This window comes from Rhineura floridana, chromosome 15, assembly GCF_030035675.1.
Source record: "Rhineura floridana isolate rRhiFlo1 chromosome 15, rRhiFlo1.hap2, whole genome shotgun sequence".
Lineage (NCBI taxonomy): Eukaryota > Metazoa > Chordata > Lepidosauria > Squamata > Rhineuridae > Rhineura > Rhineura floridana.
In genome coordinates this window covers 17888420-17915117 of record NC_084494.1, presented here as the reverse complement: position 1 = coordinate 17915117, position 26698 = coordinate 17888420, and the positions used below count along the sequence as shown (strand labels likewise).

The 26698-nt window shown below is 43.9% G+C and overlaps 1 protein-coding gene across 5 annotated transcripts in view; it reads left to right on the top strand.

Annotated features, from left to right (window-relative positions):
* Window positions 1-26698, top strand: part of FGR (FGR proto-oncogene, Src family tyrosine kinase) — a 97733-nt gene that overhangs the window by 32962 nt on the left and 38073 nt on the right. For 4 of the 5 annotated variants that reach the window (XM_061597998.1, XM_061598002.1, XM_061598001.1 and 1 more), the window contains exon 2: window positions 21359-21419. The exons of the other annotated variant lie outside the window; for it this stretch is intronic. The gene's annotated coding sequence lies outside the window, so the exon portion shown is untranslated. The remainder of the gene's footprint in view (window positions 1-21358; window positions 21420-26698) is intronic. 5 annotated transcript variants of the gene reach the window in all.

Below are 26698 nucleotides of genomic sequence, written 5' to 3'. Positions count from 1 at the left end.
ATTTTATTCCATCTTTTAATATCTGCTATTATTTGATTCCAAATCCTTCCATAATTTAATTGGAAGGATTTGTTCATATTTTTTGAAATTTGAACTCCTAAATAACGAAATGACTTGTGAACTAATGGGATTTTAAGTTGATTGGACATACCAATTTGATCTTTAGGAGGTATATTATAACATAACAAATCTGATTTTGTGTAATTGACTATCATTAACTTTAATCTGTTTGCCCATATAGTAGCAAAGATTTTGTAGTCCACATTTAATAATGAAATGGACCAATATGAACCTGGAAGTTCTGGAGCTTTACCAGGTTTTAATAAAAGAATTATCCTTGATTGTTTCCAAGTATCTGGTAGTTGTGTTCCCTGTAATATTGCATTAAAAACTTCCAAAAGTTGTGGAATCAGTAATTTGGCATATACTTTATAAAATTCAGCTGTAAAACCATCAGGGCCTGGTGCTTTATTGGACTTCAAATTTTTAATTGCATTTTTTATTTCTTCTGCTGATATAGGCTGTTCTAAATATGTTGACTGCTCCCTTGTTAAACCAATAATCCTACTTTCTTGTTGATACTCTTTTATGAATTCTCTGTCTATATTCCTTTATATAAATTTTCATAATATTTGGTTAATATTTTCTTCATTTCATTTACACTATAGGTTTTTGTTCCTTCCTTAGTTGTTAAAGCCACAATTCTGTTACTATTTTTCCATTTTATTACTCTATTTGCTAACATTCTTGATCCTTTCCCATCAAATTCATAGTATTTTTGTTTGACATAGAGCAGATCTACCATTATTTTATCAATATCTAGCAAGTTTAGTTCTGTTCTTTTCTTTTCCATTTTTTTGTCTAATAACTTGTGAACCAGTGCATTTATATTGTATTGTTAGGGCTTCTACATTTTTTTCTAATTCCGATTTCTGTTTTTTAGTATTATTTCGAATGATGACCATTTCTTTAATATACTGCCCTCTGATTACTGCTTTCATACAATCCCATCTCACCCCTTCTGAGGTGTCATTAGTATGATTTTCTCTGAAATAGTTTACTATCCCCTCCTGTATTCTGTTTTTACATTCCTGTCATGCTGTTAGGGTAGGGTGTAATCGCCATATTGGTGTTGTTTTTTCTTTGGCACACGTTGCCATCTCCAAGAGCACTGGGGCATGGTCAGATATGTTTATTTGGCATATATCTATTCTAACTAACCACGGTAGTATACCCTTTGTGACGATTATTGTATCCAATCTCGAGAATGAACCATGGGGTCGTGAGTAAAATGAATGTGCATAGTCTTTTGGGTAGAATTCTGCCCATGTTTCATGGAGTTCATATTTTTGTAAGATTTTCATGCATTTCATTACTTGCTTATGATGTTGAGATTCATCTCTAGTTTGTTTAATATTTTCCACATCTCTAACTACTACTGCACCTTGTAAATTCCAATTGATGTCCCCTCCTATCAATAATTCTGTTTCTGTAAATTTACGTAGTTTCCTTAGGGTTCTGTCTAAAAAAGTAAGTTGATTTGTGTTTGGGCTGTATATTGATGCTAGTGTAATTTTTGTTGGTCCATTCAAAATTCCTTCCACAAAAATAAATCTTCCTTCCTTATTATTATTATTTTTGTCTCTTTGAAGTCAATTTCAGTATTGATTAGAATTGCTACCCCTCTTGCTTTACAAGATCCTTTAGCTATAAATATTTTCCCCCATTGTTTACTATTGAATATACCATCCTTTGAAGTTGCCTTATGAGTTTCTTGTAACATCATTAATTTTGGCTTCAGATCCCTGATCAGTTTAAACATCCTAGCTCTTTTTATAACACTGCCTAACCCTTTAATGTTAAATGAGACTGTTTTTAAATCAGCCATGGAGATCGCCTAACTGTTAAAGTGTTTATTCCTTTCTCAGGTTTCTTTTTTAATATCCTTCCCGTTAATCTTCCCCTACCAACTGACCTCCCCCCTCCCCCCTTCCCAACTGAATTAGATTCAACCATTAGATTAACAAATAATAAGCATGGCAACCAACCTTCCCCCCACCAAAGAGAAAAAAAAACTAATAAAAAAGATATATCTGTGTTGCCCCTCAGGAGTGCTTAAAGCACCTTCCCGCGATATGAACTTAAACTAAAAAAGAGAAGAAAGAGAAAAAGAAAGAAAAAAGAAAAAGAGAAAGAAAGTATTGAAACTAGTGAGGCAAATAGTTCAGATCTATTTGTAACATAGATCTGACTACGTGAGAGAAGAGTCCCTCTGGCCCTTTAAACATAATCAGAAGATACTATAGTCCCAAACCTTTTACCTAGAAACTGCTAGGATATTCATTAATAAAAGCCCTTCCAGCTTATCTCTTTCGAGGTGTTGTTTCTCTGAGCTGACGGCATGGAATGCCTCGTGTTGTCTTCCTCGTATGCTTTTGGGCTTATCAGGAAGTTTTCTTTGGACCCACTCCCATTCCTCCTTCTCCTCCCCGTCCGATTCATCACTGACTCCTTGTTTCTCAAAGTCCTCTTCTGAAACTCCTTCAGGGAGGTCAAAATGCAGGGTTTTAAATAACTGCACGGCTTCTTTTTCTGTTGTCACAATATGGGTGACCCCCTTATAGGGGACCACTAATTTGAATGGGAAGCCCCATGAATAACGAATCCCCACTTCTTGTAATTTTAAAGTGAAGGGGCGTAGTCCTCTACGCATTTGTAGTGTTTCCGTGGCTAAATCCTGTAGTATCATAACAGGTGCACCTTGGTATTGTATTTTTTTTTTTTAATTCCCTCAGAATTTTCATTAGATTAAGTCTCGTGGTGTATTTCTTTTCTTTGGCCCCAATGCACGATGAGCTCTTTCTAAATCATCCGGATCAATGGGGAAATCAGGCAGTAATGAAGTCAACCATTTTGCCACAACAGTTTTTGGGTCATTTCCTTCCAAATCCTCAGCTATTCTGCGAAAGCGCACGTTACAACGTTGATTTCGGTTTTCCTGATCAATCAGTTTTAATTTAATTTCAGAGATTTGCTTCTTTAGTATTTTATATTTCTCCTCTTGTACTGATACCTTTTCCATTGATACCACTCCAGTGAGCAGTGAAGTGGCCAAGTTTGCTGACGACACTAAATTGTTCAGGGTTGTTAAAACAAAAAGGGATTGTGAAGAGCTCCAAAAAGATCTCTCCAAACTGAGTGAATGGGCGGAAAAATGGCAAATGCAATTCAATATAAACAAGTGTAAAATTATGCATATTGGAGCAAAAAATCTTAATTTCACATATACGCTCATGGGGTCTGAACTGGCGGTGACCGACCAGGAGAGAGACCTCGGGGTTGTAGTGGACAGCACGATGAAAATGTCGACCCAGTGTGCGGCAGCTGTGAAAAAGGCAAATTCCATGCTAGCGATAATTAGGAAAGGTATTGAAAATAAAACAGCCGATATCATAATGCCGTTGTATAAATCTATGGTGCGGCCGCATTTGGAATACTGTGTACAGTTCTGGTCGCCTCATCTCAAAAAGGATATTATAGAATTGGAAAAGGTTCAGAAGAGGGCAACCAGAATGATCAAGGGGATGGAGCGACTCCCTTACGAGGAAAGGTTGCAGCATTTGGGGCTGTTTAGTTTAGAGAAAAGTCGGGTCAGAGGAGACATGATAGAAGTGTATAGAATTATGCATGGCATTGAGAAAGTGGATAGAGAAAAGTTCTTCTCCCTCTCTCATAATACTAGAACTCGTGGACATTCAAAGAAGCTGAATGTTGGAAGATTCAGGACAGACAAAAGGAAGTACTTCTTTACTCAGCACATAGTTAAACTATGGAATTTGCTCCCACAAGATGCAGTAATGGCCACCAGCTTGGACGGCTTTAAAAGAAGATTAGACAAATTCATGGAGGACAGGGCTATCAATGGCTACTAGCCGTGATGGCTGTGCTCTGCCACCCTAGTCAGAGGCAGCATGCTTTTGAAAACCAGTTGCCGGAAGCCTCAGGAGGGGAGAGTGTTCTTGCACTCGGGTCCTGCTTGCGGGCTTCCCCCAGGCACCTGGTTGGCCACTGTGAGAACAGGATGCTGGACTAGATGGGCCACTGGCCTGATCTAGCAGGCTCTTCTTATGTTCTTATGTTCTTATGTCCATTGCACTCACAGCAGCTTTTTTCACTTCCATCACTTTCTGCTTTAAATCCCCTAGTTTAGCATCCAAAATTTGTGTCCACGTATCCTTCAGTTCTAGTTTAAATTGTTTTAAGTATTGTAACATTTCTTCCTTCATCTGTATATTTGTAATCTCCAATGGAGTTGAAGACTCGCCCCTCCCTTGCTCGTCTCTAGAACGCTGAGACACTCAGTATGCCATTTCCTCTACAGAGCTGCCTTGTATCACTCGCTGTACGTGTGTCTTATCTTGCAGCTTAAAATAGGCAGTGATATCTTTCTTTTGCTTTTTAGTCAATTCTGTTGACATTCCCCTTTTATTCCTTCAAAGTTTCACTTCCATTCAAGCTGTTTTTTCCCCTCTGTTTTGGATTTGTTTTGTTAATTGGGCTATGGAGCTCCTGTCTCATGCCGCCATACTATTGGTGTCGGCCCCCGGACTTCTGATCCTTTTTCACCTCTACAATATCTTTTTTTGAGGTGCAACTACCAGAACTGTACACAGTATTTCAATTGCAGTCGCACCACAGCTTTATTTATATAATAGCATTATGATATTGGCAGTTTTATTTTCAATCCTTTTCCTAACGAGACCTAACATCGAATTTTAGCATTTTGGATTCTGCTCAGAAACAACAGTAAAGCTGTTGTGATATGGAAGCTGTTATGATATGGATATGGAAGTAACATGCTTCCTATAACAAGCCCACCAACAGCATTATAAATAAATAAATAATAATTATGAACCAGCTGAATTTTCAAAACACTCTTCAAGGGCAGCCCCAAGTGGAGCATGTTACAGTAGTCCAGCAATAGCCAACCTGCTGCTCTCCAGATGTTGTTAGACTCCAGCTCTCATAGCTTCAGCCTGCAAGGTCAACGATAGAGGATGATGGGAGTTGTAGTCCCAAACACTGGTGAAGAACACCATATTGGCTACCCTTCCAGTAGTCCAGACAGGATGTGGTGATTTTGATCCTGTTCAGAACCTCCTGTATCATAAGCTTCACTCTGGTTTTGGCAGCTCCACGCAAGAATCACCTTTGGGTAGGGACGGGGAAGAGGTTTGTGAATTTTAACATAGATTTTAAGTTGCATTTCCTGGATCAATATGCAAACCACAACACAGTTTATCTTTTGAAACTCACAGTTCTGTAAATCTAGTAATACAGTTCTTGAAAAGAAAGTGTACTAAATAGGTATATTAGGGGAAAGTGCATAGAACCAAATGCATGTATTGGTGAAGACAACATACAAAAATACATTATGCCAGGGAAAACTGCTTGTAAAATGCATTCTATTAGGAGAAATGCACGTCAAAATGTGTATGGAATTTTGTGTGGGCTGTTTCATTAAAAAAATGCAAACTGATGTGGAAATAGAGCTAACTAAACTTAAGACTGGGAAAATGAGAAACAAACTGACAGATTCATCCATCCCTACCATGTGGGATTGAGGAGAAATACTTTTCATGGCAATCCTGGTCTTTCTGAATCTTGGGACATCCTGCGAAGGGAAGGAGCCCTTAGAGGTCCAGCGGCATCTTCTGACCTAGCAGGAACAACAAACAAAAATGGCAAGAAAGGAACGGATGAGGGATTAGCAAAGGATCCCATTGGGAATGGGAGGACAAGTGGGAAACAATGGTGACAATTTATCCAGGCTGTGGTTGTTTCCGCGTGAGCTGCTTGTTGAGCATTCATTGTGATTTGTTTGTGGGAAGGTGATATGAAGCTGTGTCAACCGTTATCCCTTATGAATTTCCAGCGCTTTCCCCCATAACTTTCATTACCGCAAAAAGTCTAGTTTTGGGGTAGCAGCAGGTTTGTTGCTCAAAGTGTGACACCTGAATTTGCTGATATGTGATTGAATTCCCCCACCACCAAAAAATAGTTATAGCCTGGAAGCCCCCTGGATTCCTCTGTTTGGATATAATCTATCACGTAACAGTTTGCCAGCACCATTATGTAGGAAACATCAATTGTGTTGATAAATATTTTTGTAGCATTTTAAATGAAGGTCGGAGCAGAAGCAACTGGGGATGTTTTATTTATTTGTTTTAAAGATTTAATCCCTGCCTTTCAGTCAAATGATCTCCAAAGCAGCTTATGACAAAAGAGTAAAATGCAGAGCAATTAAGACCATTAAAAGCTGCAGCAGAATCACACATGCATAATAAGCAGCACAGTTGGTTTCCAAAAACACCAAAAGCTTGAGCAAGCAAAACCATTCTTATCTGGCACTGAAGAGAAAGTGTGTGGTGAGTGCGCGTGTGCGCATGAACACACAAGACCAGCCACCCCCGTCCATGCACTGGGAGGGTGCGCGCTGGAGGTCTGCACCCCCCCGCACTCCCGCTAGTGACGCCGCTGAAGCCACCAGTTGGCAGTCAGTTCGATACAGATGGGAAGGAAGAATTTCCTTGCCGGATATTTAATGAGCTACTTGCATAGCGCAATCATAGTGCAATGGGATCTGCAACAAAATGTTGCAGTGTGGATCCGGCCACTCTGTTCCATTGCCCTCCCCAACTCTCATTTGGCATTCTGTAGCCACTTAGCATGCTCAGTGCTCATTGGGGGGGCCCTTATGGTCTTCTTCAAAAGTGTTTTTGTATTTGTCCTCCAAGCGGCAGATGAGTGGAGGGTTCAATCCTTGCTCTCTGCAGAGGTCTGAGCGGGATTTAAGCCCCACTCATCAGCTCATCCTTCTGCTCCGTGGTCATCCTGCTGCTTTAGCTCCATGAGTCAAATTGAAGCCTGACCATCAGCTGATGCCACTGTGAAATCAATGGGCGTGGTTTGGGGACAATGGGCTCATGGGCCAAATTAGACCCTCTGGCAGGCCAAGATTGGTCTGCACGCGAGAGGTTCCCATTCACTGGGTTGGAACCAAGAGAAAATGTAAAAAGACCAGTTTGAATTGGGCTACAGCTGTGCCAGGACTGCTGTTGTCAGACTGGCTTGCCTCAAGCCTGTCAGCAATTAGGCAGCCACAAACTGCACTAGTTGAAGTTTCTGAACAGTCTTCAAAGGCAACCCCATGTAAACCCCCACCCCAGTTGCTGTGATTTGCTGTGAGGTGTTGAGGCTGGCTGGTTATCAATCAGGCTAATGGTATAAAACAAAAATGCATCAAATGCTGTCCATGGTTTTAAGAAAGGCAGGTTGCTTTTTGCTTGAAGAAAGGGGAGTGTCTTTAAATTCAGATCCCACACAGAGATGCTGGTAAATAAACAAATTTATTGATGGAGTTTTATTCAACTCCCTGTAATGGGTCTCCTGACACAGGCTTGCAGCAGGGATTCTTCAAGTCAGACAAAAACTGGGCAAGTTTAGAGACTGGGGCCCTTCTGTACCTAACTGCAAAATCCACATTTTCCATATTCGGTTGGTGGCCTCGAGATCCATACATGTCCTGTTTGTGGTCGGATTATTGTGAAAACCCTTTACTTTTTGCATGCTTTTTCGGAAGAGTGCAGAAACGTGTTTTTTTTTAATTCCCATGCATGTGCAGTTTGTGGATGTGCTATTGGGTGGAAAGGAGACAAGGGGTTTGACATATGATGGAGGAATACCCATGGACTGCCTATTGCAGGAAAGTCCACAGCATTGTGTCCGAGCGCACGGATATTAATGCAATTGATTTTCGGTTTAGGAAAGCATATCAGTTTTTTGGTGGTATTTCTAATGCATATTTGTGAATGCAAAAATCCATACTAGCTTGCAATGTCATATGGATAACAGTGAATTAATGAGGATACAAAGCTATAACATTGCAGATTATACAGTCCTCTGGATGGGCCTTTCGTTGTACTGAAGGAACAGGGCATGGTTCATTCACAGTACAGTGGAAGCTCATTATAACACAGCTCGCTGTACCATGGATTCAGATATACTGCGGGTATGATGATGTCCCCCAAGTGAAATATTGTATGCAGGCTTTCATTACAATGCGGAACCCTTATAACTTGCTTGCATTCCTTGTCTCTTGAGCCCAGCATTTTAATGAGCTTTTGCTGTATCTGAAAAAGGGACTGGCAGAGCAATCCAACCTGCTGCCTTTTGACAGGCTGGGAGCAGAGTTTGGATTGGGCGGAGGTGTTCCTCTGCCCAGCTCTGCCAGCTAAGTCGGCTTCCCGCCAGCTGGCACCAAGGGAGTGATGCAAGCGTCACTCTGGCAGTAGGAACTTTCCCTTCCACCTGCCAAACATGCAGGTGAGTGGAAATGCCACTAGAGATGAGGGAGAAACTTGATTCAGTTCACATTAAACTCTGCACTACCCGAACCAAAACAGAGGTGTCCTTTAGAATTTGCACTTATCCAAACTTTGTGATGCAGTTCACCAACCAAACTGTGTTTACAATAATTCATTTGTTGCAGAAAGTATGCATAAAAATGAATGTTAGTGAAATCAAAATAGAAAATGTGTTATATTAAGAGGAATTGCTTGCAAAAATGTGTACATTAATCAAAATTGCATACAAACATGTGTATACCAGGAGAAATGAGCAGTAAAATAAGGTGAAATTTAATGATTTTTTTTTAAATCTGCAAATCGCTGCAGAAATGTGGAGAACTGAATTTATGATTGGAAAAATGAGAAACAGAGAGAACTGAAATCTGAAATTGACAGATCCATCCATCCCAAGTGCCTCTGATGAGTTCTCTATGGCAGTAGTCAGCAAGAGCCCCTCAAATGGTGCTTTCCAATGGTGGGAAAGGTTCAGAGCTGGCCCAGGTTATCCATTGGATCCTGACCTGGTTCCACAGCTGTTGTGTGAAAACATCAGGCCTGTCGTGGGCCTGATTACTGTGCTACTTTTGGGCTGGCGCATAGATCATCCTGCCCCTCTATCATCTTCCACTTCGGCCACTTTGCACGGCTGGGCTCTGGATGAGGTGGCAGCCCCAGTGGTGTCACTAGGGTTGGTGTCACCCAGTGCGGTAACTCATGATGTCACCCACATGGACCTCCTCCCGTAACAGACCATGCTGAACTACAGCTCCCATCAGCCCCAGCAAGCGTGCCCAACGGCCAGGGATGACGGGAATTGTAGTGCAGCAACATCTGGAGGGCCAAAGGCTCCCCACACCTGGACTCAACAGACCTGCTGGGTTTGTCTTTTCTTTCTCTCGTTTTGAAATTCCACCTCAGGATAGAAAGATTCCAAAACACACATCTTTGCTTTGCTAGTGAAGTACAAGGTGTACCTTTTTGGACTTGCGAGGCCAATGCAAACTATGCCACAACCCTCCATCGCCAGAACAAAATGTACCGATGGTATCTTAAAGACAAAAGCATTTGAAAAACATAACCTCTGGTCCTGCCCCTGCCACGCGGCTCCTGCCTCTGTGGGATCTTCTCTCTTCAGCTTGCAGGGGTGGGGGAGGGCAGGGGGCTCCTTCCCCTGGGCAGGAGGGAGAGTTGCTTGACCTGTCTCAAGAGACAATAGAGCCACATCCTTGACAAACCGCTTGAGGCCACCTGCAGAGAATTCTTGGGACGGGCCCCCAAAGTTGCGCAGAGCCACTTTTATGCTCACACAGCTTCTGCTGTGGCCGGTCGCCAAACACGGGTGCAAGTCAGTCTGGGAGTGCACAGGCATCTGCCCAGTCTGCTCTTCCTTTTGTACCAGTCCACCATTGCACCGCTTCTGAAGTCACTTCCAGATAACCTGTTTTACTGAGCATGCATCCTGATTTGTTTGCACAAGGTTTGTGGGGAGGCAACAGTCTGCTTCAGCAGGCACACAGAATGGTGGAAAGAGTCTACGCCTGTCTGCATGGGTTGACGGAGATGGAACGAGGTGTGCCAATGTCTCTCAGTTGCCAGAGAGCAAAACAGAAACCACCTCTGCAAAATCATAGTTTAGGGCTGCTCCCAAACATTGGGGCCTTGCATGGAAAATCCAAATAGCACCTTCCCCTCCCACCAATGAATCCACCAGGGCCACAGTCCACTGGGCTTGGTGCTTTTACCCAGCCTCCCATTCATTTCAACATTTTAAAATTCCACATTTTAAAACTGCACAAAACAATTAGATAAGACCCCCAAAACACACACACATCAATATAAACTAAAACAGGTAATCTGTTGGGATCACAGTAACAACTAGGAGACTAAATCGATCCTTTGCCTTAAAGTGGGAACCCTGAACAGTCTCTGTGGTCCCAGGTAGAAGGCGGCAGCTTTTCGCAGAGAGGCAGCCATGGATTGCTTAGTGCGGGGCGGGAGCAGGGCAGCTCTCTGCCTGTTAGCTTCCTTCCTGCTCTTCCCCCGCGCCTTCCACGGCTGCGCGGGCTTCCTGTTCTTCCCCCCGCACTGCGCCAATGCCTTCCACATGTTGTTAGCACGGGCAGGGCAGCTCTCCGCCTGCCTCTTCCGGGTGGCGGTGCCTAGGGTGGAGGGTGGCTCTTGGGGTCACCCCCATCTCGTGGTGTCACCCCCATCTTGTGGTGTCACCCGGTGCGGCCTGCATCCACCACACCACCCTAGTGACACCCCTGGGCAGCCCTCCTGGTCTGTATTGTCCCCTAAGGCTGCAAACCCTGTTCACATTTTATATGGAGCAAGCCCCATAAAAGTGGTAAGAATCCTAACCGACCATGCTAAGGGTCAGGCTGAAAGGTTGCAATCCTATATGCATATATCTACTGAGAAGTAAGTCTGAGTACAGCATGTGGTTGCCATGCATATAGTTATGAAAATACCTTGCAATAATGCATTATATTAGGAGAAGCTACTTTGCAAAAATCTGCATATTAGGAAAATTGTGCAAAAACATATTAAGAGAAATGTGCACTAAAATTCTGATGAATTTTCATGAGGCCTTTTTTTTTAAATTGCAAACTGATATAGAAATGTGGAGAACTGAACTTAAGAGTAGAAAAATTAGAGAAACAGAAATTGTCAGATTCCTCCTCTGCTTGTGATCATGCTGAGGACTGGGTTGAAAGGCCACACGCCTGCATTTATACATCTACCCACAAGTAAGTCCTATCAAGCCCTGTGGATCTTAACTCCCAGGTAATTGTGTGTAGGATCGCAACCTAAACCTTTGATGACTTGTGGGACTGCAGCCTAAAGTTTCTTCTTCTTCAAGTTGTGAGGGACAGAATAGGCAGGAGAGAGACACAGGTACCCTTTCCCCTAAAACATCTCAGTCAGAGCCTGCTGGGATCTAGAGGAGCCATCGGTGCCCAGCTCTGCCCCCTTGGGATCTGCAGCCTCACCATAAGCATCCCATCTTCCACTTCTGTTCTGAGAAATGCAACTCTAGGTCGATGGCAGCCAGCGACTGTGCAAAAGTGAAAGCTGGGCTGTGAGTCAGAGCAAAAGAAACCAGCGAGTCCAGCGCCAGGCCTTTGGTTCAAAAGAACAACATGTCAGAGATATGTTAGTATTGTAGCTTTCATATCCACACCATATATTTAAAGCATGTTTTCCCAAAGAATCCTGGGAACTGGCATTCGCCCCTACAATTCCCAGCACCCTTAGCAAAGTACAATTAACAAACTAGAGCTCCCAGAATTCTTTAGGGGTGGGAGCTACGTGCTTAGCATGTATAGAGTGGCTGTAACCCAGGTCTCCCAGTATAAGACCTATCACGACAAGCTGCATTCTACAATAGTCCTTTATTTACCAGGAGAGATTGCCTAATTTTTCAGCACCTAGCCCTGCTAAAATTCTGTCCCTGTTTTGGGACATTTCCATACAACCTTTTATTGAGCATTTGTCCTGATTTGTTTGCAGGGAAGTTAGAGGACGTTGCTTCAAAGCAAGTGTTATCCCACACACTCTACTGCATAATAGTCATTCTCCTGTCACTTTCCTCAATGCAAAAAGTCAGATATTTTGAGGAAGTGGGTTTGTTGCACAAGAGTGGCAAATCAGCTTCAACTGCGTAACCTGAATTTTATGGTATGTGATTGAATCCCACCCAAAAATAGCAACAGTCTGGAAGTGTCCTAAGATCCTATTTTTGGTTTTGGTTTTGGAAGTTGAGGAGGCCTTTTAAAAGGAAAAGAAAAATCAGTGTGCAGTGCACTCATGCAAACTAGAGATTCTCACATCAGGGGTTGGCTCTTACCAAGTTCTTTCAGAACATAAGAGGAACCCAGCTTGATCAGATCAAAGATTCATCTAGTCCAGGGGTGTGGAACCTCAGTCCAGGCCTCTCTTATGTAGCCTCATGATTCTCCCCAGGCCACACCCCTCACTGACCCTGCTCTGCGCCCTCTTGAGCGGTTTTGCCTGGCTGAAATGTGTCCTTGAACTGTGATAATGCCCCTTTCTTGCTTTGGTGGAGGATGCAGAGGTGTGTGTATGGTTGGATAAGAATGACATATGTTGCTCCATGCACTTTTTGCTTCTGGCCCGGCCCACCGCTGGCACATGGCCCTCAGAAGCTTGCCCACAAGGGAATGTGGCCCCCAGACGAAAAGTGTTCCCCCCTCTTGGTTAGAGACTTTTTCTCTGGGCCTTTTCAGTGGTGTCCCACCCTCTGTCTGTGGAGCTCCCTTCTGATGGAAATAAATCTGTCCCCCTCACTTAGGATGATTAGATGACACGCAAAACACATCTGTTCACACAGGGATTTGGGGAAAGCGTGTGAAGACATGCGGCTTATTTTAGATGCTGCTGCTGGACTGTTTTAAATGACATTTATTGGTTTAATGTGATTTTAATTGTGCTGAAATTATTTGTTCTACTTGTCTTTTTATTCTGTACACCATCCCTGAGATACTATGGGAGGAGGGGTGGTTTATAAATATAAATAGTAAATCAATAAATATTTTGACAATGGGGCATCCCTCTTAACAAAATAATGCTATTATAGGAGTCCTTTGATATATTTAAAGACAGTCAGCTGCTTTTTTATTTATACTGCATAATTGTAAAAACGTCTAAGCAGTTTAGATAAGATAAACTATGCATTAAAATGACTGATAAAAGTCAGAGTTGAAAACAAGTTCACCTAATTTTTTTTTTTTTACAAAATGTAAGTAAAATCGGCAGTTAAAAATGCAGCTTAGAGTCCACCTACTTGCAGTATCTCTATGAGGAACGGTACTTGCCAAAATGAGAAACTGGGCCAGCTCCTATAGAAGTTTTCAGAGGGTCCTATTCTTGAATTACTCCTGTTTTACAAGCTGCCATTCTTTAAATGGAGGCTGTCATTGTCATTGTCAAATTAATAAGATCGTTTTCCCCCCCCTCCCAAATCCTGGAGGGGCATCCCAGCTCTAGGAGGGCGGTTCTCCCCATTCTACCCCCTCCCTCAGCTGCAGGGCTGCCTGGGAAACAGTCCTGTACTGCTCCCAACTGTTTAATTTCTTGACTGGTGCGCGCACTGACAGGAAACAGGGTCAGCGCAAGCTGTGATCTAAAAGTGAAGGCAATACACATGCAGATGAAACCGCAAGGGTTATTTCTGTGTCATCACATTGGACTTCGGCCAGAGTGGTTTTCAGCTCCGAAAAGCTCTGTATGGTCTGAGATGAAAAAGAAACTTTTATAGATTTATTTACTACACATATATCTCACCTTTATTCTAAGGAGCCAAAGGTGGCATGCATAGTTTTCTCACACTTCTATTTTCTCCTGTGAGGTAGATTGGCTGCTTGATGGTGGCTGGCCCCTAGATATGTGGGAAACTGACTTAAAGCGATTCAGACCACTAGGTCCATCGAGCTCAGTATTATCTACACTGACTGGCAGCAGTTCTCCATGTAGGGGACATTCCCAGCCCTACCTGGAGATGCCAGAGATTGAACCTGGGACCTTCTGCATGCAAAGTAGATGCTCTACCACCAAGCTATGTGAGTCTTCCCTAAGGTCATCCAGTCGGATTCCTGGCTGAGTGGGGATTTGAACCTGGGTCTCTTCCAGTCCTAGCTCCACACTCTAAACCCCTGCAACGAACTGCATTTACAGTGTTGGAAATGCCATGATTTTCTTGAAGGGTGGGCCTAGTTCATTCCTTTCTGATAGGGCTGGAAAGACAAGAACGGCTTTTTCCATTTCATGTTTCTCAGTGGCAGTTGCAAAATGGAGAAGTTTGCTCAGCAGATTGTGAGTCAAGGAAAGTTAGTCCGGTTCCACTTCCTCTTCTTACTTTGCTGCAGCTTCCATAGCAAGGCTGGGTCACCCTGTGAGCATGTAGACTACAGATAGCCAATGTGATGCCCTCAAGATGTTGCTGGACTACAACTCCCATCATGCTTCACCATTGGCCATGCTGACTGGAGACTCTTGGAGGCCAACACCATCCAGAGAGCATGTGATTGGGGAATGCTCATACTGAAGAGAAAAAGGAAACCTGCAGCCCTCCAGATGTTCTTGATCTACAATTGCCATCATGCCCGGCCACTGGCTACATGGGCTGGAGCTGATGGGAGCTGGAGTCCAACAACATCTGGAGGACATTGCATTGGCTACCCCAGAGGTAGATTCACATGGGCTGGTCCAGGAAGAGAAGCATTATTCTTAGTTGCCCTGTAGTCCAGTTGAAAAGAGAGCCCCATGTTCAGTCCCCACTGTCTCCAGCTCCCTGTCAGTAGTTTACTAAGGTTTTCTTTGTTCTCTGTAAGAAGAATAAACTATAGTGGAATGAAGAATTATAGCTAACACGAGAGCCAAAACGATACGTGGTATGAAGAAAAGGAAAGGGGGGGGGAAGGGGATGTTGTCCATTTGGGAAGTACAAAACCACCAGGCAGAAAAGAGATTTCTAATAACGAAATTACATGTCAGATGTTGTTGGGCTTCCATGGGCAGGGGAACATGAAAAGCTGTGGTGGCTATTGGCTCCATGTCAGTAGGGCAGCAGAATCTGCTCTGGGTTTTAGTTCCTTGAAAGTTCAGACTAAAACTCGGAGCAGATTCCACTGCTCCACTGACATGGAGCCATCAGCCACCACTGATCAAAAAGTCCAGTGTCCATGGCCCTGGTCCCTCTCTTCCAGCACCCAAAGAGCTACACCCACAGACTGTTTGGCTTCTTCTTGTTTTTTAGGAACAGGGAGTTGCAACACACTCCTACATAAGTGACAAAGTTAAAATAATTAATGACGACACTATTTCCACACCATTCATTTCAATGTAAAGGTCAACATCAAAACAATGTTTTTAAAAGTCATTAATTATGTATATGTAGCAAGTTTTTTAAACAATAACAAGAATGTTGTGAACGAGAAATATGATTGCTGGAGTGATTTCCATTCTGGATCTGGATCAAAACACAAACAGCAGCAATTTCTGCTTCCATTTCTGACAGAATTCTCTGAAACCTCTTTTTACCTTAATTTGGTCTAAGTTCTATTGAACACAGTGAGACTGATGTCTAACTAAATTGCAGTGAATTAGGTTATACTATGCATGTTTCTCTGTGGAGGTGGTAGGGTTCACTGTGGGCTCTGCGTCTGAAGGAACTGCAAGGGCTTGTGTGCTGTAAGGTCATTACGTTCAGAGTGTAAAACAGCACACTGCTGGCTGAGGATGATGGGAGTTCTGGTCCAAAACATCTGGAGAGCCCCAGGTTGACAAAGGGTGGTCTAAAAGTACCTTACTAGAACATAAAAACATAAGAAGAGCCTGCTGGATCACGCCAGTGGCCCATCTAGTCCAGCATCCTGTTCTCACAGTGGCCAGCCAGGTGCCTGGGGGAAGCCCGCAAGCAGGAACCCGAGTGCAAGAACACTCTCCCCTCCTGAGGCTTCCGGCAACTGGTTTTCAGAAACATGTTGCAATAGAACTTATTGCCCAGCTGAACTGGAGCTATTGCCGGTGCCTACGATTATTTCTTAAGGCAAAATCTAAAATGGTTGTCTTTTAAGGGTCCCCTCGATGCAAAACACTCTTGTGAAATACTACCGCCTGGTTGTTATTTTATGAGTTTGAAGCGCTCTCTATTTACCTTCTCTTGCCTGCTTGAGGCATCTGGATTTATTTCTAACAACGTTATTCAGTGCTTGACACGTTTTAGGCATACTGTAATTAATTTAAATTACAGGGGAACTCTCAGTTCTCCCCTGCCCTCGCAGGTGATGTAAAACAGTTTCCGTTGTGCAATTCATATATTTCCTGAACATACACTTTTGGCACAGGGACTGGTGCTCCTAGCTGCTAAGAATAATCTCTTGGCAATGCCCAGTTGTGTACAGCATTCCTTCCCAGGCATCTCTTGGCTAATCTGTTTATTGTTAAGTTAATTTTATACCAAGTTGTTATATGCTCAAGTTGTATGTTTTTAGTGATTTTACCTGATTTTTATTTTACTGTATTGTATTTTATTCCTTGCTGTGAACCGCCCAGAGAGCCATCGGCTAAGGGCGGTATAGAAATGGAATGAAATAAATAAATAAATAAATAAATTGTTATTGGTATGTAGATAAGATGGAAGGGGACGGGTGTTGCAAAAGGACAGGGCAGACAAAAGATGAGTATGTGCTTTCTTACTTCCCTGTAATGGATAATTACCTGGTGAATCACAGAACCAGGTGGACACGGGAAACAGGTAAAGCCCCTTCCCTTGGGACACATGACTGTACACTGTAAAAACCTATAAAAGGCCCTCAATTTAGGGAAGAAGGCAGTCTTCCGTCATAGCACATGCTAGCAGGGACTCCTTACAATTGTAAGTACAGTAGGGCCCCGCTTACCGGCGCTTCGTTTTCCGGCATTCTGCTAATGCGGCAGCTTTCAATTCCCCACTTTAAAGCCAGTATTGAGCTTTTGTAGCATTTTTGCGTCATTTTCGCTCAATGCACCCATTATTCTCAATGGGTTCTGCTTTAAGGCGATTTCTGCTTTACGGCGGCAGTCTGGAACGGAACCTGCTATATAAGCGGGGCCCGCCTGTATAATAAACAGCTGTAAGCTTCAACCTGCACCACTGGTGCTTTTTGCTACACTGGTCTGTGGCTGAGTTCAGACATAATAGAAAACCATTTCAGTAGCACCTTCCCATTGTAGTGTGCTCACCTTTCTCATGCTTTTGAGTAATGATTGTTGCCTTGTTCCTGATTCATCATAAAAATGATACTTTTGTATTAATGCTTTGGTGATCCACCAAAACCTGTGATTCAGCCCATACATTTAGCCAGTGGCTTGGCTAATCCTGGGTTTGAATAAGAATTGAATGAAGGCGACCAGAAGTGCAAAGCTTTTACACGGATTGATGTGATGGTTCTTCTTATGTCGCTGATGCTTACAAAAGTAACATATGAATGAGCAGCATGTGGGCATAGTTTTGCAGTGATTCTTTCCCTTCTCTCCCCAACACCACCCGCGATCACGGGCAGTTCTTCCTGGCCCTTTTGTGGTTGAGAAAATGGCTGCAAGGTGTATCCGTGTATTTCTGCTTCATATGTCACAGGGGTGGGAGACATTTTTGGCCTGTGGGCCAGATCTTTATCTCCCCTCAGTGGGCCGAGTTTGAGAAGTGGGCGTGGCCACCCACCTGTCAGTCATCTGGCATCATGACACCAGGTGACCGATAGGTGGGTGGTCCCACCCACCTGTTAAAGTTGACCTGCAGATTGGGGGGGTGGGGTTTGCTTTGCCAGTGCGTTCCCCACAGGGAATGCCTTGAGGGAGCAGCACCAAGCAGGATTGAACCCTGTCCCCCCCATCAGTTGATATCACACAGTGAACATAGTTTGAGACAAATGGCCTCACAGGCCAAATTGGACCTATTGATGGGCCAATATTACCATGTGGGCTGAAGGTTCCCCACCCCTGATGTATTACTTTCTCCATGAGCTGCGTATCCAGGGTTGGTTGCAGAGAGAAAACAATGGCCTAAGAGGGTGATGTAAAGCATCCATTCAAGAAGGGGTTAGAAAACTCTGCTCTGGTTGGAGAATTCAATGCATCTGCAACGCTGCTGGGGAACCTCAGGTGTGGGGGCCAAATGATGCCCTCTGGCCTCCCTCTCTGGTCCTTGGGAGTCTTCCCAAGCTACACCCTCTCCTGATTGGCCCATCTTCACATCCTCCTTGAGTGTTTTTGCCCGGGTTGGAATTTGTCCTTGAACTCTGAAGATTGTTTCCCTAGATAGCAGCATGTGAGGGTGTGCAAAATGTAGCCTACTATGCAAAAGCAAGTATTTACATTTGTTGCTCCACCCACTTTTGCTTTTGGCCCTGCCCACACTGACATGTGGCCCCTGGAAGGTTAGCCAGAAGGGAATGCAGCTGTAAAAGGTTCCTGGCCCCTGACCTACAACAACAGATATGCTATCAGATGTACATGATGGCACGCCAAACCTGTGCCGCTTACTAACATGTACGTCTCTGTCAGACTCCTTCCTTTTGTTACTGTACAGTGAAGGGTTAAGGAGCTGTGGTGGGCTTGGCTGATCCTGGCTCCCCTTGAGGTCTCTCTCCTCCTCCCCCCACTTGCCTTTGGGGCTGCTGTGAAGAGCACACAGTGCCCTTGAGCCAGTATGCGTTCAGTTCACTCCGTCATTCTTTGCTCCCATTGTATTAAGGCACCCACCATGGAAAATAATTTCACAGACCAGCCATCAGGAGACAAAGATTGCAGGTGACAGTTGGGCCTGGTGGCGAAACCGTAGCAAATGAAACTCAGTGGGCCCAGAGCAGGGGGTCTGGCGCTGCGACTTGCTAAGTGGGCACAGGGGTGAGGGAAGGTTGAGCTGACTTTCCTTCAGGAGTGGGCGGTGTGTGGAACTAACAATCCTCAAGATTACGTGGTCACCTTTTTTTTTGGCATAGACATGGGAAAACAGGTGAGCAAATAGAGTGGCCAGATGCACAAGAATATAAGAAGGATCCTGCTGGATCAGGCCAGTGGCCCATCTAATCCAGTGTCCTCTTCTCACATTGGCCAACCAGATGCCTACTGGAAGGCTGCAAGAAGGACCTGCAAGCAACAGCGCTCTCCCCTCCTGTGGTTTCCAGCAACTGGAGTTAGAAACATTCTGCCTCCAACAGCAGAGCCGTTGTGACTAATAGCCATTGATAGCCTTATCCTCCATGAATTTGTGTAGTCCTCTCTTAACGCTATCCATGTTGGTGGCCGTCACTGTTTCTCATGGGAGACAATTCCACAGTTTTTAACTATGCCCTGTGTGAAGAAGCACTGTCTTTTTTGTCTGCCCTGAGTTGTCCAACATTCAGCTTCTTTGGATATCCTTGCATTCTAACGTTAGGAGGGAGGGAGAAAAACTATCCAGATGCAACGTCATCTAACCTTCCTGCAAACAAATTGGAATTTATGCTAAATAAAGAGCTGGTGTCAGGCAGTTCCAGATGACCTGTTTATTGAGCATTCATCCTGATTTATTTGTGGGGAGGCTAGATAACAATGGTTATTTAATGATCATCCTTGCATTTGTTTGTGGAGAGATTAGACGACGTTGCAGCAAAGCAAGTGTTATCCCATGACCCTCCTGAGCTATGCATATAGCCACAGAGAGATACGATGGTAAGAGCGTAAGAAGGGACCTGCTGGATCAGTTGTCTGGCCCATGTAGTCCAGCATCCTGTTCTCTCAGGGCCTATGGGAAGCCCACAATCAGGACCTGAGCACAACAGCACTCTCCCCTCCAGCAGTTTCTAGCAACGGGTATTTGGAAGCATGCTGCCTCTGACCATGAAGGAAGAGCATAGCCATCATGGCTAGTAGCCGCTGGTGACCTTGTCCTCCATGAATTTGTCTTATTCCCTTTTGAAGCCATCCACGCTGATGGCCATCACTGCCTCATGTGGGAGCAAATTCCATAGTTCAGCTATGTGCTGTGTGTGAAGAAGCCCTTTCTTTTGTCTCTCCTGAATCTTCCAACATGCAGCGTCAAGCATGTTCTACAAGTCCACGGGTTCGAGTGCTATGAGAGAGGTAGAGAAATAATGGAATTGGAATGATCCAAGCTGTGGGTGGGTATGCAGGGCAGTAAAGCCTAGAATAGGACTACAGAGACCCTCCTGTATCCTAACAGGAGTGAGAAGTTGTATTGCCAAAAAAAATGTGGGCTGGCCCACTTAGCCCTCCTGTGATTTGAGCACAAGGCTGAGCCCTTCCCTGCACCATTCTTCAGCCAGAGTCTGAGCTGGGGTGTCACTGTCAGTATTTTGCAGGAGGGGTTCAGTTACCTAGGGAGGTGGTGGGCTCTCCAACACTGGAGGCCTTGAAAAGGCAGCTGGACAACCACCTGTCAGATATGCTTTAAGTTGGATTCCTGCAATGAGCAGGGGGTTGGACTCGATGGCCTTATAGGCCTGTCCAACGCCACTGTTCTATAAGTGCACACCGGAACTTTAGGTTTGCACATTTAAACTGGATTAAAGGACTCTGTTGCCCTAGCGCAACAAATCGACTTTTTAAATTAAAAAGGGAACTTTTTGCAGTTGGAAAGTAACCAGGAAATGCATTGTGGGATGAATTAATGACTAATGAGAAGGTGTGTGAACACCCTGCAAGTGACTCAGAATGAACGCAGGACGGATGCTCATTATAATCTCCCCACAAACAAATCAGAACAAATGCTCACTAGCAACCAGATACAATGGTGGGGCTCATTTGGCATCGACAAGAAACTGAGCCTTTAGTGTCATAGGCCCAGCCCTGTGGAATGCTCTTGCAACATAGATTTAGTGGCCGTCTTCTCTGGTGACTTTTAAATGCTTGCTGAAAACTTTTCTTTGCTGCTAGACTTATACAGATAAAGATGCACTTTCTGTAATCGGTGATGATCTGCTGCTGTTATTTTTTTAAAAAAAGTGTGATATTTACTGTGTTGTAAACAGCTTTAATATTTTTATTTTGAAATCATGGCATGCAAATGTTTTTATAAATAAATCTGACCTTGTTGTAAGCTTTGTGCAAGCAAATTGAGACAAATGCTGGGCGGGATATAAATCAAATAATAAATACATAAATAAATGCTCAACAAATAGGTTGTCTGGACTGGAAGGACCAACACTGCAGATACAATGCAATCTTGTAGCAGCTTCTGCAGTGTCTCTCAGAGGGATGGGTCCATCATCATGGTAGCCTGTCTTGTTGGTCTTAAAATAAGAGTTCCCATCTGTCCAGAAGCATGTTGTGCTAGATGTATACTGATGTGCATGCCCTCCAAATGACAATGTAGGGGTCTGCCCTTTTAGTACCTGGCCCTAGTAACTGTGGCTCTTTCTGCTTGTTTTCTTCTTGTTTCTTAGCCACGTGTTCTCATCCAACAGAAAACATGAAGCAGCAGCACTGACCTGACGGGCCATCCTGGTAAGCGCCGGGGTGGCAGGTGGGCAGGTGCGTGGGAACTAGGGATGGGGGAGAACTTCAATTCCATTTGTATTTAAAGACAAACTTACAAAATTCACATTTCCCAAAATAATACACAAGCCAAAACACAGCCTTCCTTTGTAATTCGCACGTCTCTGGATTTTGCAATGCAGTTCTCTAGCTTAGCAATGTGTATAAAAAATGCATATACTAGTGTGAAGTGTGCATATCTGTGTATATTAGGCGAAACTGCATAAGACTTGTATATATTTGGAGATGAATTTTCATGAGGCCTTTTTTTAAAAAAAAAACCATGAATGGATGTGGAAATGTGGAGAATTGATCTTAAGACTGGAAAAATGAGAGAAACCAAAATGGACCTATCTGCCTGTGCCTAGTGCAAACACCCTATTGCATTTCATTGGTCAGTAGAACAACCTGGATGGATCTCCATCCGAAAGCAGGGTAAGGGAAGATCCAATATTAAGACTTAGGGAGTTGTGGCTGACAATGGGCACCTTAAAGCAAACCTTAAGGCTGAAAAATAACTATTTCTCTGAGAATCTGGTTCTCTGCTGAACAGCTGCAAATGGCACAGGAAGCTGCCATATACCAGGGCAGCCTGTTTGACCATCTCACCCAGAATTGCCTACTCTGACTGGTAGTGACTCTCCAGGATCCACAAGATGTCATGATGGCTACCAGTTTGGATGGCTTTAAAAGAGGATTGGGCAAAATCATGGAGGACAAAGCTGTCAGTGGCTACTAGCCACAATGGCTATGTTCTGCGTCCAGTGTCAGGGGCAGTATGCTTCCGAATATCAGTTGCTGGGGATCACAAGTGGGGAGAGTGCTATTGCCCTCTATTCTGGCTTCCCAGAGGCATCTGGTTGGCCACTGTGAGAAGAGGATGCTAAACTAAGTGGACCTTAGATTAATCCAGCATGGCTCTTCTTGTGTATCAGGCAGAGATTGAATCCATCAGCTGCTCCCTGCTCCTTTTCCAACTGGAGATGGTAGGGTTTGAACCTGAGACTTTCTGGACTCTGACTCTCATCATCACTGACCACTGGCCATGCTTGCTGGGGCTGATTGGAGCTGTGAGCATGAGATTGTCAGTGGCTGGGATGTAATTTGCTTGTCATGTGTTTTAGGGAACTATTTACAAATATTTTGTCATTTTTTATTGTTCTTTTTCAAAATACATTATCTGTTCTGAATCTTTGGGGCACAGAAGGGATGTTATCTGAAATCAGTAAAGCAGCAAACTCTTGTCCTCAAAATACATTCACCAAGCTCTCTTACTTACCCCTCCAGCCATGGAGGGACAGCTTAGTTATTATGGCTAGTAGCCATTGATAGCCTTATCCTCCATGAATTTATCTTTTCAAGCCCTGCAAGTTGGTGGTCATCACTGCCTACTAGGAGTGAATGTCTGTCCTGACTCTTCTGACATTCAGCTTCATTGGATGTCCACAAGTTCTAGTGCATCTAGAGTAGAATTAGCTTTGGATACAACTCGTCTGTAAATATGCCATGGTGTGTGTGTACAGTTTTATGTCTGCCAGCACCAGAAGATGTATGGTTTTGGCAGAGCTTGGAAAAGTTACTTTTTTGAACTACAACTCCCATCAGCCCAATCCAGTGGCCATGCTGCCTGGGGCTGATGGGAGTTGTAGTTCAAAAAAGTAACTTTTCCAAGCTCTGGGTTTTGGTGCACTTTGCACAGAGCATCCAACAATATCAGATACAACCTGAACAAATTCTCTGTTTGCATATCCCATCTCTCCCAGGTTAAGGGGCCCCACTGAGGGATCTATGCCTGAGGGACCACTCAAATTCTGGAGGCAGCCCTGTTCAATATATTCCAGGGTAGGGATGTAAGAGGGCATCATTTTCCAGTCCACCCTCTATTCGTCACATGCACCACCAGCCCGCTGCAGTTCATCTTCTGCCAAAAGCTATGTTACTTGTCTCGCTATCCATTGAGCAAAATTACGTAACTATGTAAATTACATTGTCATAACATTATCCCACCCCACTCATTTCATTGCAAAGGAAGCACAATGAAAATGTAATCAATTATGTGTCGTTGTGGGACAGAAGGCCACAACAACAGCGAATACCAATCAGATTCGTTGGATTGATTCCAATTCCAGACATGGGATCAATAAGCAAACTGATGCAGTTTCCATCGGAATTCTGCCAACATCTCTATTCCAGGCTGTTGTGAATAAATGGCATCCCACAAATAAATACGACATTAAAACTCACAAACAAGATAAAAGACCCAATAAATAAATAAAAAATAAAATCCCACAATGTGCCCTAGTCACTGGTTTTGTGAGAAGCATCCCCACTCAACAGCCATGATCCTTCCATGTGTGTCTGAGGAAGAGCCCTGAAAATATTATTGTCTCTCCACATTTTCATACATTGTCCCCACCACCACTAAGTATTCTTCTTTCGCGCTTGGCTGTCCCACTAACATCAGATGCCTCTGATGTCTCTGTCACTCCGAATTAGGGGATATTCCCTGCCTTCCCCATGACTTGCCTGTGTGTTGATCACACCTCCGAACGTCATTCCTTCACTGCTCACAGCACCAGATACTGCCTAAGGCTCTGGCTACTTTCACACATGGGGATTATTGTGTCAGTTTTGCACATTAAAATGGTAGTGCTTCTGCCCTTTCACACTGCAGTACCTGTTAAGGAGCCATGGGTTTTTCAGCCAATATACCACCATTTCATGCAAATGTCTTTCACACTGCTGCAGCTAACATCTTGTTTTCATCCCTCACCTGTTATACACATGTACACTGTAGTTCTCCCATAATTTACTGCATGAGTTAGCATCTGGATACAGGGGTATGTGTGTGAAAAGGAGGCAGAAGAAGCTGCTATCTGCACCTATGCCAGAATATTGGTACAATTTTCATCAGGCAAAAAAAAAATTGACGTGCACCTAAACGGCAGGAACACTTTGCATGCTGAGATGCCTGTCACGTGAGCGGCTGCAGCTAATGCAAGACTCCAGCGATGTTCTGGGTTCCCAAGCTTGCAAATGGATTATTTCTGGAATCATTTATCACAGAAATGAGCACTAAACTTCCACTAGATTCCACTAGATATCCAGAACTTTTGTGTGAAAGGTCAAATAAAATGTGCAGATCACTACGTAAGAAATAATCAGAACAGAATAAAGTGCAGTGTGAAAGCAGCCTCTTTCTGGATGCAGCCCTGATTTTTTTTTCCTTCAATGAAGATGGGAAGGGCTTGCTTTCTGAAAGTGGGGATAACTGTTGGTGCTGGCACAAAGTGTGTGTTGTTTTGTTTTGCTGACCTGGGCACATTAAATCCCCCCCACCTCCAGCACACATACAGACCCTTATTTATTCGATCCACTGGGATGGGTGAGTTAGGATCTGGCAGAACTCTGGCTCAGCCAGCTGGTTCCCGGCTCAGCCAGGCTCTGCTGGTGTAACTCACTCAGCCAGAGATACGCCAGCTTAACTTGCTCATCCTGGCTCTGGTGGCTAAGCCAAGGCCAGTGTAACTTACGCTGGCATAAGCCCCCCTCAGATGGTTGTTCCAGAGGAGGGACCGAGGTAGAGGGACTTATGCTGGATACTATTTCCATTCAGTTCAGTCATGTGTCTTGGGAACACTGCTGAACTTACACTGGTGTAAGTCAAACTGCCGTAGACTTACGCTACGTGTGCTATGTGATTTACCAGAAAGGAGCAGCCTTTTACCCTGCATTCAAATCACTGAGACTTTAGACTGTGCAAAATAAGAAAAGCTACTTTATTTATAGAAATACATAGTTGATAGGAAAGGCATAACTAGTTCTAGCTAACTAAGGTTGCAATCCAGTACCTGTCAACTCAGAAGTAAGCTCCATTGGGTTCAATGGGAATTATTCCCAGATAAATGTGTATTGGATTGCAGCCTAAATGAAGTTAGGGGTGCAATGGCCAGGCATCTCCACCTGTCTCTTCTGAAAATGGGGGCACACAACGCAAGTCAAACCCCACCCCTTTTTACTGTAAAACTTGGTTGGGATCAGCTTGAGTGCATTTTTTTAAAAAATTGCATCAAGGAGATTTCGCAACTGGTTGGCAGATCAACCTTTCCCTCTCCAGGTGCAGCCAATGGAAAAGCTTTGCTATAGGCGACTAGTGTGTTCACAGCCTAACATCCCCACAAAACAAATCAGAACGAATGCTCATGAAATAGCCAACACCATCTAATCTCCCTGCAAACAAATCAGGGTGAAAGCTGAGTAAACTGGAAGCGACCTTACAGTTGGAGCGGTGTAACAACGGCACGTTATTTCATGGAGAATTGACCAGGATGTTGTTTTCTCAGTTTGATTCTGAAGGCCTCGCTTTGCCTCCTTCTTCCCTTTTTTACGATTGTATCTGTACTCCAGATGGCTGAGAGAGATCAGAAGGCGCTTAGTTCTATGTCCCCCAGATTGCAGGGAATATCACGCAACTGGCAAGATGCTCTGCTTCCTCTGTGTGCCCTCCTCCAAAAATGCAGGATGTCTCTGACATTCACACAGCTGATGGAGCTGCCCCTGAAATTCTAGCGCGCAAAGCAATTGCCTCATTTGCTGTAATGGTTCATCCCACCCTGGAAAACATACACACAAATATTTCCCTTAGTCTCTTCTGTTATCAGATCTATACATGTCCTGGTTCACACATTTCACAAACATGCTTGTTTTCCCATATAACAGCAGTGGGGAACCCAGCCTATCTGTCAAACCTGGCCCACAGGAGATTGGGGAATTAAGTATCCAGCCTGCTATGTAGCCATGGAGAAGTCGTCTTTGGGATTTTGGATCTTGAGTCTTTTGCATGCCACAGAGGTTATTGGGTCGATAGGTATGTAATAGTTTTATTGTTTGGCTACAAGCCATAACAAAACAGAAAACAAAAACATTAACATAAAAAAATGCAAAGTTGCACCACATATTTAACTCTTTATTTTCTGGACACCAGTGCTGCATCTTCCACTGCCAAAGAGGTATTTCCATTCGGAAGCTTCTCCTAATGTTTAGCTCAAATCCGCTTCCTTGAAATTCCCACCTTTTGATCTTAGTCCTGCCATCTAGAGCAACAAGGAACATTCCTGCTCCATCTTCTGCATGCCATCCCTCCAGATATTTGAAGCCTGCTGTCACATCTCCCCTACAATTCTCATCTTCACTGATCATCAAACATGCTGGCTGGGGCTGTTGGGAACTGAAGTCCACCATCTGGAGGG